This window comes from Urocitellus parryii, chromosome 13, assembly GCF_045843805.1.
Source record: "Urocitellus parryii isolate mUroPar1 chromosome 13, mUroPar1.hap1, whole genome shotgun sequence".
NCBI lineage: Eukaryota > Metazoa > Chordata > Mammalia > Rodentia > Sciuridae > Urocitellus > Urocitellus parryii.
This window is the reverse complement of record NC_135543.1, coordinates 36773880-36791821: the sequence shown is the minus strand read 5'-3', so window position 1 is coordinate 36791821 and position 17942 is coordinate 36773880. Positions and strand designations below refer to the sequence as shown.

The following is a 17942-nucleotide window of genomic DNA, read 5'->3' as shown; positions in this document are numbered from 1 at the left end:
TATGATATACATTTCATGAGCAGAGAGGAAAGCGCCTACTGACCACACTCTGCTCTTCCCAGCTTGGATTTGAGAATACAGCACCACACACCCTCCACATTCACGATGACTAGAGTGAAAAAAAAATTCCCAGGAGCAGTTTCTGAAAATATTCACTCCAGTTATAACAAACCTAATCCCAAAGGAGCAAGCCTTTTCCTTTAAATAGCATTTTCTTTCTCTGAGCGCCAGAAATTTAATCATTTTTGTTCTATCTATTATTTAAACATTGATAGATTTTTCTTAGAAAAAATATTTCTTTTTAAAAAGCCTACTAAAATGGCCTTAATATAAAACCACATAAAAGTTGGCATTGGGTTCATTGTGTTCCTAAAAGCCAAAAAATTCAGTATCCTGAAAGTTCTTAAGACCATTTTTTTTTAAATCCTGTTGCAAAATTGGCAGTGAAAAATTAAACATTTGTGACCTCCGCTGTTAATTGTATCAGGTAGTCCTGTCCCCTCTCCCCTGCCCCATCTAGAATTCGACAGGACTCTGAATATGAACCAGCCTGGTATTAAATCAGCCACTTAGGCAAAATTCACTTAATATCTCACAGACTACTACAAAAGCTAGTGGCTTTTCATCTTGTAGCTAGTTCCATCCTACTAAATTTTTTTCTTAATGTAGCTAGGAAATATAGTTGAAATTTTATAAGAGTTTACATTTTACAATATTTCTGTTTGGACTTTCCGACTGTGCTGCAAGACCAAAAATGATCCCAATATGTTCCTCTTAGTCAGAAGTCCTGAAGCCCACTTCATTGGCTTGATGTCAGCCAGTCATCCACCAAGGCAGAACCCTACATGGGTGAGGAGTCAGAAAGTGGGACATCAGAAACATAGAAGACTCATCCTCTATTCAAGTAGGGCTTTAGGCGTATTTGGAAATAAATACACACTTATCAGCATCCTGAGCAAGCGAATGGAGTTCCTGGTGGACTGCTTTTCAACTAGCTCCTTTTGAAAAAACAATGTACAAAAATGGTTAGTGCTCAGCTTAGTATCCCCCTTGTCTTCATTTTACTCCATTCAAACTTTGGATTTTTTTCCATCCTCTGGCCACTTGGTATATCACTTTCCTTGCCTGGTCACATCTTAACTTAGATATTGGAGGATTGGATCATGGAAAGTGGATTGAAAAAAAAATCAACATGGAATTCTGATAGTGGGTCAGTAGTGTCCTCTCCTTGTCCAAAGAATAGCACAAATCCTTCCATGGTACCTCAGGGACCTCTCCAGAAAGAAACTCAACAAAGAGAACTTCCCGTCCTCTCTTCCAGAAGGTGCAACAGCACACCGTGTCTTACAACACCCGTCCCTGATTAGGAAAGAAGTACAGCAAGTGTGCGTTCACATGTATGTGTATGTGTGTGCGTGTGTGTATATGTGTGCATGTATGTGTGCATGAGTGTGTGTGTGTATGTATGTGTGGGAAAGGGGGGAATCCTAAGTTTCATAACCCTAATTTAGAAACAGTTTTCGTCTTTAAAAAAAAAAATTACACATTCCTTATTCCCAGGCAAGCGATAGTCAGACAGATGATAAGATGAGAACTGGTGATGATGGAGAGCACTGCACCCAGACAGAGGAAGACGGCAGCCTGGCAGCAGCCTCACCGGAGAGAGGAGCCACCACACCCAGCAGCTCCTGACAAACCCCACCCCCTAAAGATGTGTTCTGATGCCTCTAGTGCAGCTAATTTTTTTTGTTGTTCTCTTAAGATTTGTAGTTCATAGGTGTGTGTTTTAGAAGGGGAAGAAAAAAAAAAGACTTCTGTTCAAAGCTAATTTATCCGCTACATCTTCTGTAACCTGGCTCATCCCTGGTTAAAAACAAACCAACACAGGCTGAGAACCATGCTGCTGTTACACACGATGGCAGTATTAACAAGCATTTTAAACCTTTGCACATGATATTGAACCTGTTCAGTTTACAATGACAATATTAATACTGTTTATAGCTAGAAGTTTGATTTCTGGATTCTTTGAGATTTTAGCAAAACAGTATATTATACACTGGACCTTTGTTTTTCCATAGCAATTGGAAAAAAACAACCACTTGCAATTATTCATAAATCCTGAAGGGTCCCGTTCCTGAGAGTACAAGCTCAGAACGTGGAAGCCAAGACAGATTCTTGGCCTGCAGTTGACCCCAAAAGACTTTGTGAGCAGTGATTTGAACCCATCATTAGAAATAATCCACTCTTGGGGGCTTCTTTCCAACTTTGGGTTGTTTTCTTTCAAGATACTCTAACAAGTCAGCCATAGAATTTAGTGTAAATATTTTTTCCAAATAATCATATTCAAAAAAAAAAAAGACAACATTCAAATTATATAGAATCTAGTTTTTAAAATCAGCACAGATCTTCTTAAAAACTGTGAACTATGTTTTGAAATACTCGTTACTAAAGCTGTTTATAAACCACAGGTGCCATAAGATCCCCAAACGGACTAAAGTTATCTATGCTCTTCCATGGTCTTGTTCCTCTCGGTTTAGCTTTAGGAAGCATGTCTTTAACAGCACCGCTCATTCACAAGCTCCCCTACCAGGTCACGGAGGCCTTCAGCTTTAAATGTACAGGCTTAAAAGTGCGCTTGCGAAACGTTCGCTCTCCTTTTATTTCTGAATGTCGATTGCCTTAGCTGGCCACCTGGTGTTCTGCATGCAGCGTTCTGTGGTCACGTGAAAGGAGACAGGCTCTTCTATATTAAGCTGGGATTTTTGCACTCAGTGAAAAAAATAACTAATGTGCAAAAGAACTGCAAAGACAAGAGGATAAAAGTCTATTGATGGTCCTTAGGAGGGCCCTCTTCAGAAAGAACTAAAGACCATCCCCTCCCCTCACTTTGGGATTCTGGGGAAAATGGAAAAGCAATCTTCTGTTTGTTTCAAGATTTGATGGGGGATAAAAGCCTGCAGCATATTGGATATATCATACTTAAATGAGCAGCTTCTCTGGAATTCCTGTAGTACCAGTGGTTCTCAAAGGATGTTCCCCAGATCAGCAGCATCAGCATCACCTGGGAATGTCTTAGCAACGCAAATTCTTAGGCCCCAGCCCATGCCTACCGAATCAGAAATTATGGGGATGGGGCCTAGCAATCTGTGTTTTAATCAGCCCTCCAGGCAATTCTGATGCATGCTAAAGGTTGAAAACTACTGCTTTAGAATTCAGTTGTATAGTAAAGTCTCCAGAAAGGTCTTATAAGTAGGAAAGGCTCTGAGTCAACCTCAAAGCTTCAGCGATTCCATTTCTGCTTCCAAGGTTTGCAAAACCTCCCACCCCACGTACCTGGTCTGTAGTTGGTAGGTGTCAGCTGAGAATACTCATTCCAATATTTTTAAGCTCCACTAGCAGAGGGCCATCCGATGTTTATGCCTCTGCATTTGGTCAGAAACCATCTCCTTGGCTGCCCTTCACAACAAAATCGCTTGCCTTGGGGATAGTAAAGTGATTAACTGGCATCAGTGAGGACCCCACCCTGTCCCTGGATGTACTTAATCATACTTCCCTCCAGAGAACCCGCCTAAACAAATGTCCCTGAGCACAGGCTAACACCAAAGTGGCACGACTGCACAGTTCTCCGATTTCTTTGCACAGATGAATTTTATTGCGGGTTTTGTCGGTGTGTTGATGTTCATCTCTCTTCCCCTGCCCATCCTCTGTGAAACCATACCTCTCTAGATGGAGCAGGTGGCCATTGGTGCCTCATACTCAGTACTGAAAACCACTACATCCCAGCTACCTACATTGCTGTCAGTTCGCAACCAGAGCCGGGTAGTTCTTGAACTCAGAACTCAGACCCTGCAGGTGGCACTTCTGCCACTGGCTGGACTGAGCTGACATATGTTGTCTCTTTGTGTTTCGACATCAAAACGTCTGTCTGAGGTTTGAACGGTTCTGCTAAAAACCTTCCCCCTTGTCATAGCTCTCATCGCCTACCAACTCCGTAACCCATCGTTCAAAGCCATTGCGAGGACTCTGGAAACTGCCGCCCATGACCAATTTCGGACTAACCAGCCACCTTTTCTTTCTCTTAGCTCCACGTCAGCACTGAGACCAGACTCAAGCACCCCTGTCCTGTAACCGAGACAAAATGGCGTGTGTTGTTTTGGGTTTTTGTGGTTTTGGGTGGGTTTCTTTCTGTGGCTCTCCAAATTTATTTTTGGGGTCTGTTCTAAGTGCAAACCCAGCAGGTTTCATCTGTCCTGTCCATTAGATAACAACTATATCATGTGGGGGTTGTTTCTTTCTTGTTCCACAATGAATTGCACATCCATCTCCATCAGAGCTGTAGCCTATTAATGAGCACTGATCTAACACAGCCAACCCTCCCCCACAGCACCATGTTAACGGAGGAGGGTAGAAGGGTGAAATCTACAGGACAGGATTCAGGAATCAGTTGTGGTTGGTCAGGAAGGAAGTCGGGGTAAGTTCGGTTGGTCAGAGGGAGTTGTGCTGGAGATTGTGAAAATGGATTCTCGGATGATCTATTATAAGGCAGGGAAGGCTCATTTGTAAGTAGTAATGTGAACTGAATTGCATTAAGAGTGTGGCCTTTGTTGTGATATACTATGTATTTTCTTATATGCATGAGCCAAACTGTTGCGTCATAATTTAGCACTGATGTCTGCTTTTATTTTGATCATCTTTGTCCACCCTTATTAGTTCTTGGCTGTTAACTGTAGATAGATCTTGTACAGACGGCAACCTTTGGTTGCTGCATTCACCTTGGTTCGATTCCATGCAAGGAGCCACAAGCAAGAACTCCACTGTGTCCTCAGAAGAAAGGGCATTTTTACTTTTGAACCAAAAAAAAAGAGAAAAAAAATCAGAATCGTTACATCTTGCGGCTAATTAACTGTAAGACATTTCTAATTATGACTACTGTAATTTGACACCATTTGAAATAACCAATTCAGAGACACTAAAGATTTCACAATATTCATTGGTATTGTAACAAAACTACTATTGTATGGATTTTTTGTATTGCTGTTAAGTATTGTTTTGTGTGTGTGCGTGTGGGTGTGTGTGTGTGTTGGAACCTCCTGGGGACATGTTATATTTTGAAGTGATTAAACTATTTAATTGTGTGTCTATATTTTGGAATGGAATTATTTCTTCATTAAAAATGTTTTTAAAAACACTAAATCTTGCATGTTTTATTCCTGGATTTAATGACTCTTTCCTAGAGCAACATGGAGTCATGAAGAAGAAAGACAGTTCAGCGTTTACAGTATGGAGCAGGGTACAGTGATGAAATATTTGATTAACTGAGGCAAAATAGCTCATCTCTTATAAATATTTGAGTGGCTTTATGTTTTTTATAAGACCTAGAAAAAAATATATACGCCAAAAAAGATTAGCAATCTAAATTATGCATTTAAGGATGATAATTTTGTTTTCTTCATTATCTTATTCAGACTCCCTGCCATAGATATTTGGAATAGAGGGGATGGATGGGTGAATAGATAGGAAACACCTGGATTGGACTTTTTTTTAATAAGGCTGAGTCACCCAATACCTTTAGAAGTCTCGTCTAACTATGGGAATTTTTTTTTTGCCTTCAGTGAATAAAGAAGTCCCTTTCTATAGAATTGTTAGGCTACAGAGCATTAAAAATTATATGCATGCTTGGTTTATTTTAAAGAAAATAATAAGCATACTAGAGGCTTATGAATCAAGTTAAATAATGACAATTTGTGATTCCCTCTTCCTCAAAGCTATTTAGTTCAGTAATGGATAGAAACAAAAAATATGGACCAATAATGCTGACCATGGATATTCTTATAGATAGATAGATAGAGTTGTAGATGGACAGAATGTCTTTATTTTATTTGTTAATTTTTTTATTTGGTGCTAAGGATTGAACCTAGTACCTCACACATGCTAGGCAAGCACTTTTCCACTGAGATACAATCCCAGCCCCTGTAGATACTCTTCATCACTGGATCTGCTGGCTCACACGCGACATGAGCTAAATAACATAGGTGGTTGGCTCCTTCACTTTGCAGTGCCATGATTGTGCCACCAAGAGAAGAAATGCTGCTAAGGATGAGTATCAGACAACCAGAACATATAGGGCACTGGGCAAATGATCTGACATTCCATTTTTCTGGAAGTCTCTTTGTGGCTACTCTAGCTTAGGAGCAGCTACACCTTGAAAATACCTAGGTAGGAACAATTAGACCTGCTTTCTGATCTACAGCTCCAAGATAAAGTTATTTTTGCCTTCTTTGTAATTGTTTCTTAGCAAACACCTTTCGTCCATCCGCGGGATTAAGTGGGGAGACCAAGAGACTGAGAAGAAAGGTATGCATGAAGGTGTGCCTCCTCTAGGCAGGGTGACTGCTCTACACACACTCCGAGTTTCACTCATCTAGTGTGTGGGACACACACCTGAAGGTAATGAAGAGTTCATTTGCCAGGACTTGTTTGTATCTATACGTTTTGTGCCAAACATCATAGATTTATCATTAATTTTATGCATCTGTGTTTTAAATCATATATAGGCAATAAAAATGGTATTAGTAATAAAAAATGCAATATATCCCCACCTCAAGTTGGTATACTGTAATTGAATTTTGACAATAACTACTCAGAGTTAGGGCCGACCCCACAGGCAAAGGACAAAATCCTCCACAATAATGCTGCTTAAGACAGTCCTAAGTCTGTGGGGTCACCTACAGTTCTGACTAACCAGCTAGAAATTCAGGGGTTCCCATGATCCCCTCATGTTAAATAATTCACTTGAACAACTCACAAAATTCACTAAGTGCACTAGATTCTGTATTAGAGTTTTGTAACAAAGGATACAGATCAGGAATGGCCAAATGAAGACACAAAAGGCAAGGTTCTGGGTTGGGGAAGGACACAGAGTAGCAGTGTCCTCCCCTTGTGAAATCTGGTCATGTCATTCTCCCAACGCATCCATGTGTTCACCAACCAAGAAGCTTCTCTGAACCTTTGTACAGAGATTTTGTTGGGACATAAATCAATTCAGCTCTGACCTCTTCTCTCTGGAGGTTGGGCTGTCTCAAAGTTTCAATCATCTAATAACATAATTGATATTTCTTGGGACCACTCTTTATTCTGAAGTTATCCAGGGACCCACAATGAGTCACCTCATTAACAAAACCACTCCTATCAGGAAATACCAGTTTTAAAGCTCTAGACGAGATATATTCTCTGTTATGCCATATAATAATGCTTCCTTTTATATTTGCCCATGTATTTACCTTTACTGGAGAACTTTATTTCCTCGTACAGCTTCAGGTTACTATTACTTTCATTTCACCATGATGATTCCCTTCAGCATGTCTTACAGGACAGATCTATTGGTAGTAAACTCCTTCAGCTTTTGTTTTACTGGGAACGTCTTAATTTCCTCATTTTGAAGGTCATTTGTGCCATATATAGTATTCTTTGTTGATAGTTTGTTTTTGTTTCTGTTTTTGTTTTCTTTCAATATTCCCATTGCCTTCTGGCCCCCCTGGTCTCTGATGAGTAATCCACCATAAATCTTGATTGAGACTCTCTTGATTTAGACAGCCACTTCTTTCTTTCTACTTTCAAGATTCTCTCTGTGTCTTTGGCTTTCAAGAGATTTGTTATAAATTGTCTTGATGTGGATTCCATTAAGTTTATCCTACATGGAATCTGTTGAGTTTCTTGGATGTATGGAAACAAACTTCACGGATAACATTTCAGGGGGATTCATTGGGATATCACTGCAAAAATACAAGAGAAAGAAATAACGATAGTTTAGACTAACAGTAGAGTGGAGTTGGTTGTTTTCGTCAGCTTTTTCACTGCTATGTCTTAAAGAACCAACTACTACAATTGTAGAAGAGGAAAAGTTGGAGAGCTCATGGTTTCAGAGATCAACAGACAGCTCCATTCCTCGGGACTCGAGGTGAGGCAGGATATCATGGCTGGAGAGTGTGATGGGGGGAAGCAGTTCACATCACAATAATCAGGAAGCAGAGAGAGAGTTTTCACTCTCCAGATACAAAAGATACACCACAAAGTCACTCCCCACAAAGTCCCACCTCCTCTAGCCAGACCCTACCACTTCAGTTACCACTCAGTTAATCCCTATCAGGAGATTAATTCACTGAATGGATTAATATTCTTATAACCCAATCATTTCACCTCTGAACCTTCTTGTGCTGTCTTTTGGTAGACTTCTCACATCCAAACCATGAAATTGATCATGTCCTAAATATATTTTTTGAAGGATGGAACAACTAGGTTTTGTGGCTGGGTCGAATTTGTATGAGAAAAAGAAGGGAGAGAAGGATAATAGCTAATTTGAGCATTTAAATAATCAGGACAAAGGTGAGTAGGAAGAACAGAATTTTGGATGGGGAGAATTTCAATACTTCCTTTCTGGACATAATAGAATTGAGAGGCTTATTAAACACTCAAGGGTAAAGAGGAGTACAACATTGGTGATCTAGGCTTGGAATCCTGGAGTGAAGTCGAAACTGGAGCCACAAATCTTAGAGTCATTACCATAGAGATGATAAAGGAGATTGAGAAAGAATGATCAGAAAGGTAGTAATAAAGTCAGAAGCTATATAGTAGGCTAGAAACCAGATGATGAAAGTGCTTCAAGACAGAAGGTATGATCCACCATGCTGAGTGCAGCTGATAGGTCAAGTAAGATAAGAATGAGGAATTGACTCATTACGTGTGTTGAAATGAATTAACATAAAAATGTCAAAGAAGCCCTTTGCTATTTTCAAGAATTCCTATATTCTCAATGAAATCTTGAAAAAAGCTAGGTGGAAATGCATTTTTGTTTCCCTTCCGAGGGCCTTAAGAAAGTTTTTGTCCTAAATAATAAATCCACAGAGTTGACATGAGTTCCATCTCCAGACACCTTCACAAGCCAGCTTCCTGTCTTCCCTTTTGGAGATGCCAACAGACATAGACAATACTGACAAATTTACATATTGTGATGGGGTTATAATAACCACATCAAAGTAGAAAACATTCCCCTATTGGCCTTTCAAATGTCTTTTTAATGAAAAGAATATATAATTGTTATTTTTGGAAGAGGAGCCTTTCTTTCTTTTGGAATTTCACCTGCCTCGATTATTTTCAGTAAAATAAATGCTACGTGATAAATCTTCCTTGCTCTCTGGATATGTAAAAATAAAGTTTAAAAATGACTGTGCCATTCTGTGTATTTGTTTGGCATTTGTCTATTGGTTGCTTTGAGAGTGAAACTAAATGAAAGGATACATGAAAGGGACCTAGCAAGACATCGGAGCATGACAGACATCAGCACATGTCAGTTCCTTTCCCTTTTACCCTTGTGTGGCTTGCAATCCTCACTCGTAAAAGGGTGACAACAGGTTTTTTCCACATTTTTTATTGGTGCATTACAGTTGTACATATTGATGGGAACTGTTACATATTCATACCTGTTCACATGTACATGCATGTAATATAACAATATAATTTGGCCACTATCACTCCCCAGAACTTCCACCCTCCCTCTATACCTACCACTCTTTGGTCTCTTTCCTCTACTGATATCCCTCTGACTTTTTGGAGATCCACCCCAACCTGTTTTCCTTTTTCCTCTCTAGCTTCCACATATGAAAGAAAACATACGACCCTAAACTTCCAGAGTTTGACTTATTTTGCTTAACATGATGGTCTCTAGTTTTATCCATTTTCCTATAAATGCCACGATTTCCTTTTTCTTTATGACTGAATACAAAATTCCATTTTATGTACGTACACACACACACACACACACACACACACACACTACGTTTTCTTTATCCATTCATCCATTGATGGACACCCAGGTTGGTTCCATAGTTTGTGCTGCTTATAAACATGAATATGCATGTGTCACTGTAGTAAGATGACTTTAATTCTCCAGAATAAATACTGAGAAGTGTTATGGCTGGGCCACATGGCAATTCCATGCCTAGTCTTTTGAGGAGACTCCATACTGATTGGTTGTGCTAATTTATAGTCCCATCAACAGTGCTCCTTTTTCTCCACATCCTCTCCAGCATTTATTATTATTTGTATTCTGAGTGGTGTGAGATGAAATCCCAGTGTAGTTTCGATTTGCATTTCCCTAATTGTCAATGATGTTGAACATTTTTTCATATATATTTGTTGATCATTTGTATTTCTTCTTTTGAGAAGTGTCTGTTTAGTTCATTTGCTGATTTATTAATCGGATTATTTGATTTTTTAATATTTATTTTTTAGGTGTAGATGGACACAACACAATGCCTTTATTTTTATGTGGTGCTGAGGATCGAACCCGGTCCCGCCCGTGCTAGGTGAGCACTCTACTGCTGAGCCACAATCCCAGCCCTTCATTTTTTTTATTGTAAAGATTTTGAGTTCTTATATATTATAGATATTAAACCCTTATCAGAAGAGTAGCTAGCAAAGATTTTCTCCCATTCTGTGGGTTCTCTCTTCCCATTCCCAATGGTTTTCTTCGCTGTGCAGAAGGTTTTTAATTTGATGCTGTCCTATTTAGTAACCCTTGGAGTTATTTCCTGAGCTGTAGGGGTCCTACTGAGAAAGTTGCTGCCTGTATCTAAAAGCTGGAGTGTTGACTCTATGTATTCATCTTGGAGTGGCATATAGTTCTTGGTCTAATTCTGAGGTCTTTGATCCATTTTGAGTTGATTTTGGTGCAGGGTGAGAGAGAAAGGTCTAGTTTCATTCTTCTATATATGGATAATCAACACAAAAATAAACTTAACTTATAAACAAATATAACAAATACTGCTCAATCTTTTTAGGAATAAAATGTAAATTAAGTTAGTTATTCCTACTTAAAAACCTATTAGATGAGCAAAGATTTTTAGTATCAGCCAATCATAGAAAGTGAAGTATTTGCCGCTGAGAATAAGCACTTGCAAAAATGGGGGGGCAGACAAACAAGTGGGGGGAAGAAAGGGAGAAGAGAGGCAGTGAGGGAAGGAAGAAGAAAAATTCAAAAACATCTTTAATTTATCATCTAATAACCACATCATGTCTAAACTTTCAGACAAAAATATAAATAACTTAAAATACAGACAACAGAAAATTGTTAATAGAATTATGTACATCTGAACAATGCAATATTTTGCATCATATAAACATTGATGCAGAAACACTAAAATGACTATTAACTGAGGAGAATGTAAATTGGTGGAGCCTCTTTGGAGAACAGTCTGATAGTTCCTCAAAAGGTAAAACATAAAACTTAACCATAAGATGCAGCAATTCTATTTAAAAAATGAAAACATACATTCAAACAAAGATTTATACACAAGTATTCCCAGAAATAACAAAGAGAATGGAAACAACTCCAATATCAGTTGGTGAGTGGATAAACAGAATTCGGTATATACCTATAGCAGAATATTATTTGTAAATAAAAAAGGAATTAAGTAAAGACAGTGCACCTAATATGAAGTACTTGGAACCACAGTGTTTGGGATTTCAGACTTTTGGGAATTTTAAAATATTTTCATTTGCATAATGATTTACTTGGGGATGGCACCCAAACTGAGACACAAAATTCAAATGTTTCATATCCATCTTAAACACATAATGTGGGGGAAATTTTATTTCACATTTTTAGTGTACCTGCATTTTTTATTACAACTCATCATATGAGATCAGGCGTGGAATATTCATGTCAGCACTCAAAAATTTCTAATTTTGTGGCATTTTAAATTTTAGGTTTTCAGAATAGGGATGTTCAACCAGTATCGATAGCTACAACAACATGGGAGAACCTTGAAAAAAGTATGCTGGGTGAAAGAAACCAGTCTGAAGAGATCTCATGTTGTTTTATTCCATTTATATGAAGTGTCCAGAGGAGACAACCCACAGAAAGAGGAAGTAGATTAGTGGTTGCTTAGAACTGAGGGGTTGGGAAATGGCTGCCAGGAAATGAGATTTTTCTTTGGAGGTGATAAAAGTATTTTAAAATCAATGTCATCAACATACCATGTGCACAATGTAAATACGTTAAAAATAGCGGAATTGTGCACTTTAAATAGTTGAATTGTGATATGTGGATTAAATCTCAATAAAGCTGTGATGAATAAACATGACTGAAGAATGTTTTGATAACAGGATCAAACATTCAAATTTCCTATGGAAAAAATGATCAAAGTAGGATTCCAAAAATGTACATAAAGTACACAACTATTTTAAAAATGTATTGAAAAAGAGTAGAGACTTCTGGGTGATACCTTTAAATAGCACAATCTAGGAGGAAATAACTATTTTGAAAACTGAAATGCAAATGAGCACAAAGTCACTGACCTAGTGGATCTGAAAAATCAGAGTCTTGTGGGGAGAACTAACCAGAATTCTAAAGCCTCAGGAATCACAATCAGTTGCCTCTGAAAATGGGAGAGACAACTAGGAAGACGATTTGAAAGCTTTTGAGGAAATAGATTCTAGATCTTTTTATTTTCTATATCCCATTGGGTGACTGGCCCTCTTCAACTTAAATGGACAACTGGAGTTTCCTGCTAAAATGAAGGCAAGACAGAGAATGTCTAATAAGGTCTAGAGGGTCCCAGGCTGTGGGTAGCCATTCTCACACGTGATTTGAGTTACCTCCCTGGCTGGGTGAGAGGCGCTTAGACAAGTGTGTCAGAGCCTGTCCCAGGTACGAGTGCTTGTCCATGTAGAGGTGTGCCTGGCCACTGACCCAAAGACCAATCACTGACCCTGACCTTGGAATGCTGCCCCCCTCGACCTTCACTGGATGGGATTTTCCCTTGAATTTTTTGTTCCCCAATAAAAGCTCACTCCCTGGTGTGCTCTTGTTCTCTCGCTAGCCTCTTGTGTAAACCTCACCACCACATTAGGGCTGGAGGCGGGAGCTGGGCATTAAAGGTAACAAGAATATGTCTCTAATTTTAAAACTCACTAGTTAATTTCTGTTGAGAGCCACAGCCAAAGGGGCCCCAGCAAACTTCCAGCTGCCAGCAAACTTCCAGCTGCCGGCTGATGCTCACAGTGGCCCCAGCAACATCTAGCTGATTGGCTCCTCTGCGGTGATGTTCATTGGGCTGTTTCCCTGCCCTTCAGACTACGGAACTGCTCATTGGGGGACTTCTTTGGCTCCGCCCACGCGACCCAGCCAATCGGCCTCAAGAGCAGGAGGATTATGGGAGGTGGAGTGGTTGGTGTGGAGAGAGGCTTGTGGAAGCCGGTGGTGGCAGTTGGGCTCTGAGGGTTTTTCCTGAGGAGCTGTTTTGCTTGGCGTTTGTAGTTCTAAAAATAAAGTTAGTTTCTTTTGACAAGTGGCTCCTGAATTGTGCCCAGCCAGACTGCGGCATTAAAGGTAACAAGAATATGTCTCTAATTTTAAAACTCACTAGTTAATTTCTATGCTTCGAACCTCTTTTATGAAGCTTGCGTGCAGCAGACCAGGCCTAACATGAGGATGAGGATCACACATACACAAGGACTCTAATATTCTCATAATACTAAATTCTTGAGACCCTCCAATTAGTTCTCCCCACTTTACACACCAACACTGGCAGCCTTAAACTCTTCATATGAGAGATAAAAGGCTTTCTTTGGGGACTCTGATTAATAAAAAAAAAAAAAAAAAAAACCCTAAAAATATCAACGTGTACCCAATCAGAGCACTGTACAGAAAAACTCATTCTCAAATTCTGCCCCACATATGTTAAGACTACCAACCAGCTCATTTAGATCCCTCCACTATTGAATATGAGTAGACACCAAACATAACAAGATATTTAAGTAGAGCTTTTAACAAATAATAGAGACCAAAACAGAGAACAAAAACTCAACCTAGTGGAATAGCAAACTACATTGTGGAAATTAGATGACACTAGCTGCTAAAATATCAAACCCACATAGAACAATGACTTAAACCTAGTATATATCCCAAAATGGGAATCCCTCGTTAGTAAGCAGGTCTCCTCCAAATACTGGCTTAGGGATTCAGGCTCCTTTCACCTTTTTACAATTGGTAATTTGTATTCTGTTTCTTAGTGGGTTCCCCAAATTGAATAATGTCCAGAGCAAGAAAACCTTTGTCTACTCTTATTGCTACCTAGAAACAAGCTTAAAAGAGGGGAAAGGGTAGAGAAAGAAAAATAAGGTGTTCATTAATTTCCAAGTTGTTTAAGAAAAGAGGTAATCATAGAATACTTTGTAGCTCAGCTTTGAATCTTAAATGCACACAGAATGTTGATCAGCCAAAATCACACATATTGAGAATATATACAGATATATGTGTATATCTATATATCTATAATATCTATATATCTATGTATATATATACATAGATATATAGATATAGATATATAAATGGAAGAGGGGAACAGCTAAATTCTCATCTTCCATAATAAGAAGTCCATAGATAATGCCTAAAGTTTTGAAAACAAAAAGAAATAAAAGATATTATTTAGATATTAGGTAAATACCAAAAGAATAAGCTTAAAAGTTTGAAGTCAGTTGCTTCTGACAAAGGGAATTTAGGGAGATGAAAACTCTTAAAATATGTGAGTATAATTTTTATTTTTTAAATGAAAAAAATGGTGGAAAATATTTTAACATATTAACAGTAGTTGTCCTTGAGCAAAAGACTTTTGAATAAATTATTGATATTCCTCTTTCATCTATATTTTCTGCATATTCCATCATAACATGGATTACTTTAATGATCATCATGTTAAAGAATAAAAGTAATGTCTGTCTCAAAAGCTGTTAAGAATTAAATGTGAAATGCCTTTGAAACTAACTCATATTTTAAATTTCTAGTTATTTGACTTAAATAGGAGTTCAGATTTATGGGATTAAATTTCTTCTCATTTGATAGAAAATTTGCATATATTTGACCAGACACCTCCCTCATTTTCTTAACTATCTTGTCTTTATCCCCACCCCCTTAATAACAAAATAAATGCCTCTCCAGGAATTACTGTAATTTTTAGGGCCCCTTTGAGGTAATCACTTGACTGGTAATTAGACCAGAGCTGTCACTAGGCAATTCATTTCATGTCAATCGTTCTGCCTGTCACAAAGTTATAAACCTCTCAAGGTCAAAAATCCACACACTCGCTTTCCTGTCTTCTCTTCCCTTCTTGTCGATTTATTCATCTTACTCCAGTTTCCGATGCCAGAAAAATATAACCAAATATTTGTGCAACCCTTTACAACTCTCAAAAAACTTATTTTACATTTAATCATCCCAATATTCCTTTCCGGAAAATGTTGATTCTTTTCTCCTTCTAACAAAACAGAAAAATGAGAGTTATGGAGTGTTTTGCCCAAAAAACACTCAGTGGGAAAGCTATGGCTGGAGCCCAGATTGCAACATCTTCATGGATATTTACAGAAAGTGCTCAGTGAAGGCAGCCAACAGAAGCCTGAGAAGAACCTGGGACACTCCTTCTCCACTTAATCCAGATTATGCTCCTTTGTATCCACTTGGCAACAGTGTAGTCACCCAGAAATAGAACCTAGAAAGCTCTCTGCAATTAAAACATCTGCAGATGAGGAAAAGTAAGAACAAGACCCAGGCATGCCATGAAACAAGGGGCAGAGGGAAAAATCAAGTCATTTCCCATTTATGAGAAGATGGAATGCTTCTAGGAGAAGTTTCAAAAGCAGGCTTCTCCCTCTCTCTCCAGGGGACTTTGGCTCACTGCCGCCAGATATGGTATCAGCCAAGACTTAGATTGGACTGGAGAGTTGTGTTCGGTTCCTGGCTTTGACTTAATTCATCCTGCTGTCTTCTGGTTGCCTTAGCAACATATATTGAACTTTGAGAGTATTTATTTTTTAACATGGAGTGAGTAAAGGAGAATGGGGTCTAGGGAAAGGTGAAAAGAGAATTTCAATTTTCTTTTTCTAGGACATTAGACTCCGTAACAGACTGTGTTATACACTAAGAACACACTCCCCAAAGCACTCCCCTAAGACTTCATACATAAAAGCCAGGAGTGAGAAGGCAGGTCTAGATGCAGAAAACTGGAGAGGTTTAGAGCAAAAAACTTTTCCCTGGTTCACAGCCAATTTGGGAACAATGCTTCTCTGAAAAATAAAATCCTTTATAGTCTTAAACAGAAAAAGAATGAAGCCTTTGGGGGATACTACATGTGAAAAGAGAAACATTTCTCCTCTATTGAAAAGAGAAAACTCAATGGAGAGAGACAAAAATATTTTTACAAAATGAAAAAGAGAGACCCCTCTATCAGAAAAACTCAACTAAGTCTAAGAAAAAATACTGAGAACTGAATGTCAAATGTAGCTTAGCTTTTCAGCTCCCACTATCCAATACAAGGAAGCTGTTCCAACTATAAGACAAATGTTTTTCCAGCTATGAACTCTCCCGAGGCATATATTGTGATGATCTCTGTATAATAAACATTGAATAGGATAAAGTACAGTCTTCAATTTTTTTCTTCTAAAAATGCACAGAGTTGTTCTTTGTATGACTAGTTAACATTAGTCATAAAAATTGCAAGTTTGCAAAAGTGACTTATGCAAAGCTAACAGGAATTATTCTAGAACAATAACTTTGGCCTGGTCTGGCCTGCTGGAGGGTCAGAATTTTGTGAATGGTGCTCATTCACTTATTTGCCTTGTTAGCTGCTAAGCCTATGGTGAGTAGATTCTGTCCTCATTTGAAGCATCATCTAATCCAATTTATTGCAAAATGATTGAGCAATAAATACAATGAAATAAAGAAAATAAGGGAGATGCAGTATTCCCCAGGATACTCCTCTATCAGTGGTCATAGGATTTTTCATAGAAGCTTCGGAATAGAAGAAACCCTATTTGGAATAGACTCGGGTAAACACTAGAAGTGAGAAATTGATGAGGCAAACCCATGAGCTCTATAATTAGATGGAAGTGATCTTCATTCTGGGCAGGAGAGACAGTGATTTGTTTTCTGACCACTAGGCTGCAAAGAATTTGCCTGAGATAGTGTATAGCAGTTTGCTTGAGATTGACCCCATTTTAGCACTAAAAGCCCTGAGTCTCGAGAAACCCCAAGTTCCCATAATTGCAGATAGATTGGTCCCCAAGAAAGCAGGAGGGATGCTCTAGCTCCCAGGCAGGTCACAATTCTCAGTCGAATTCTGCACCATAAAGTGTGCAAGACGTTATTCAGAGTAGACATTTTGAGGACAGAAAATGTTTATTCTACCATGAAGGTAGCTTTATTATCAGAAGCTTATTTTTTTATTTTTTTAATTGGTTCTTTTGCATTAGGCATAACATTAGGATCTTCTTTGACATAATTATAAAAGCATAGAATATAATTTGTTCTAATTCAGTCCACAGTACTTCCCCTTTCCCTCCCCTCCTCCCTCCCCTGTTCCCTTTCCTTTTCTCAACTGATCTTTAGGCTGTTTACTTATAGGTGTTTTGTTTTGTTTTTTAGTGTCTGTGGCTATACATGATGGTGAGATACACTGTGGTATATTCAAATATGTACATAAGAAGGTTAGGTCAGATTCATTCCACTGTCTTTCCTTATCCCATTCCTCCTCCCCAGAAGCCTAATTTTTAGCAGGCCTCCATCCTCCCAGGACATACTAGCTGCAAAATTTATTTTGGGGTATCTAAAAATGAGAACACCCGTGAATTCACTTTGGGGTTTCTAAAATGATGTATCCTATGGATTACAGTTGCTTACACATCTAGATACTGAAGAATCTGTCAAAAATAAGTCAAATTTTGTCCTGATATGGTGTTTTAAAAAAAAAAACTCACTGATTGGCTATGAAATTTTGACCAGGTTATTAAGTTGCTCTCCTATTTTATTTGAAGGAAGGACATCATGCATTCATCAAGGAGCAGAATCAAACTCTTTAACCATGTAGATGAAACAGGCTAAGACAAGCCTTGTT

The 17942-nt window shown here is 38.5% G+C and overlaps 1 protein-coding gene across 6 annotated transcripts in view; it reads left to right on the top strand.

Moving 5' to 3' along the window:
* The window catches only part of Dtna (dystrobrevin alpha), a 346528-nt gene extending 342353 nt beyond the window's left edge, over nt 1-4175 (top strand). For 5 of the 6 annotated variants that reach the window (XM_026400020.2, XM_026400025.2, XM_026400023.2 and 2 more), the window contains one exon: nt 1561-4175. The gene's annotated coding sequence lies outside the window, so the exon portion shown is untranslated. The remainder of the gene's footprint in view (nt 1-1560) is intronic. The other variant, XM_026400021.2, reaches the window with a different exon arrangement.
* Nucleotides 4176-17942: the final 13767 nt, after the last annotated feature.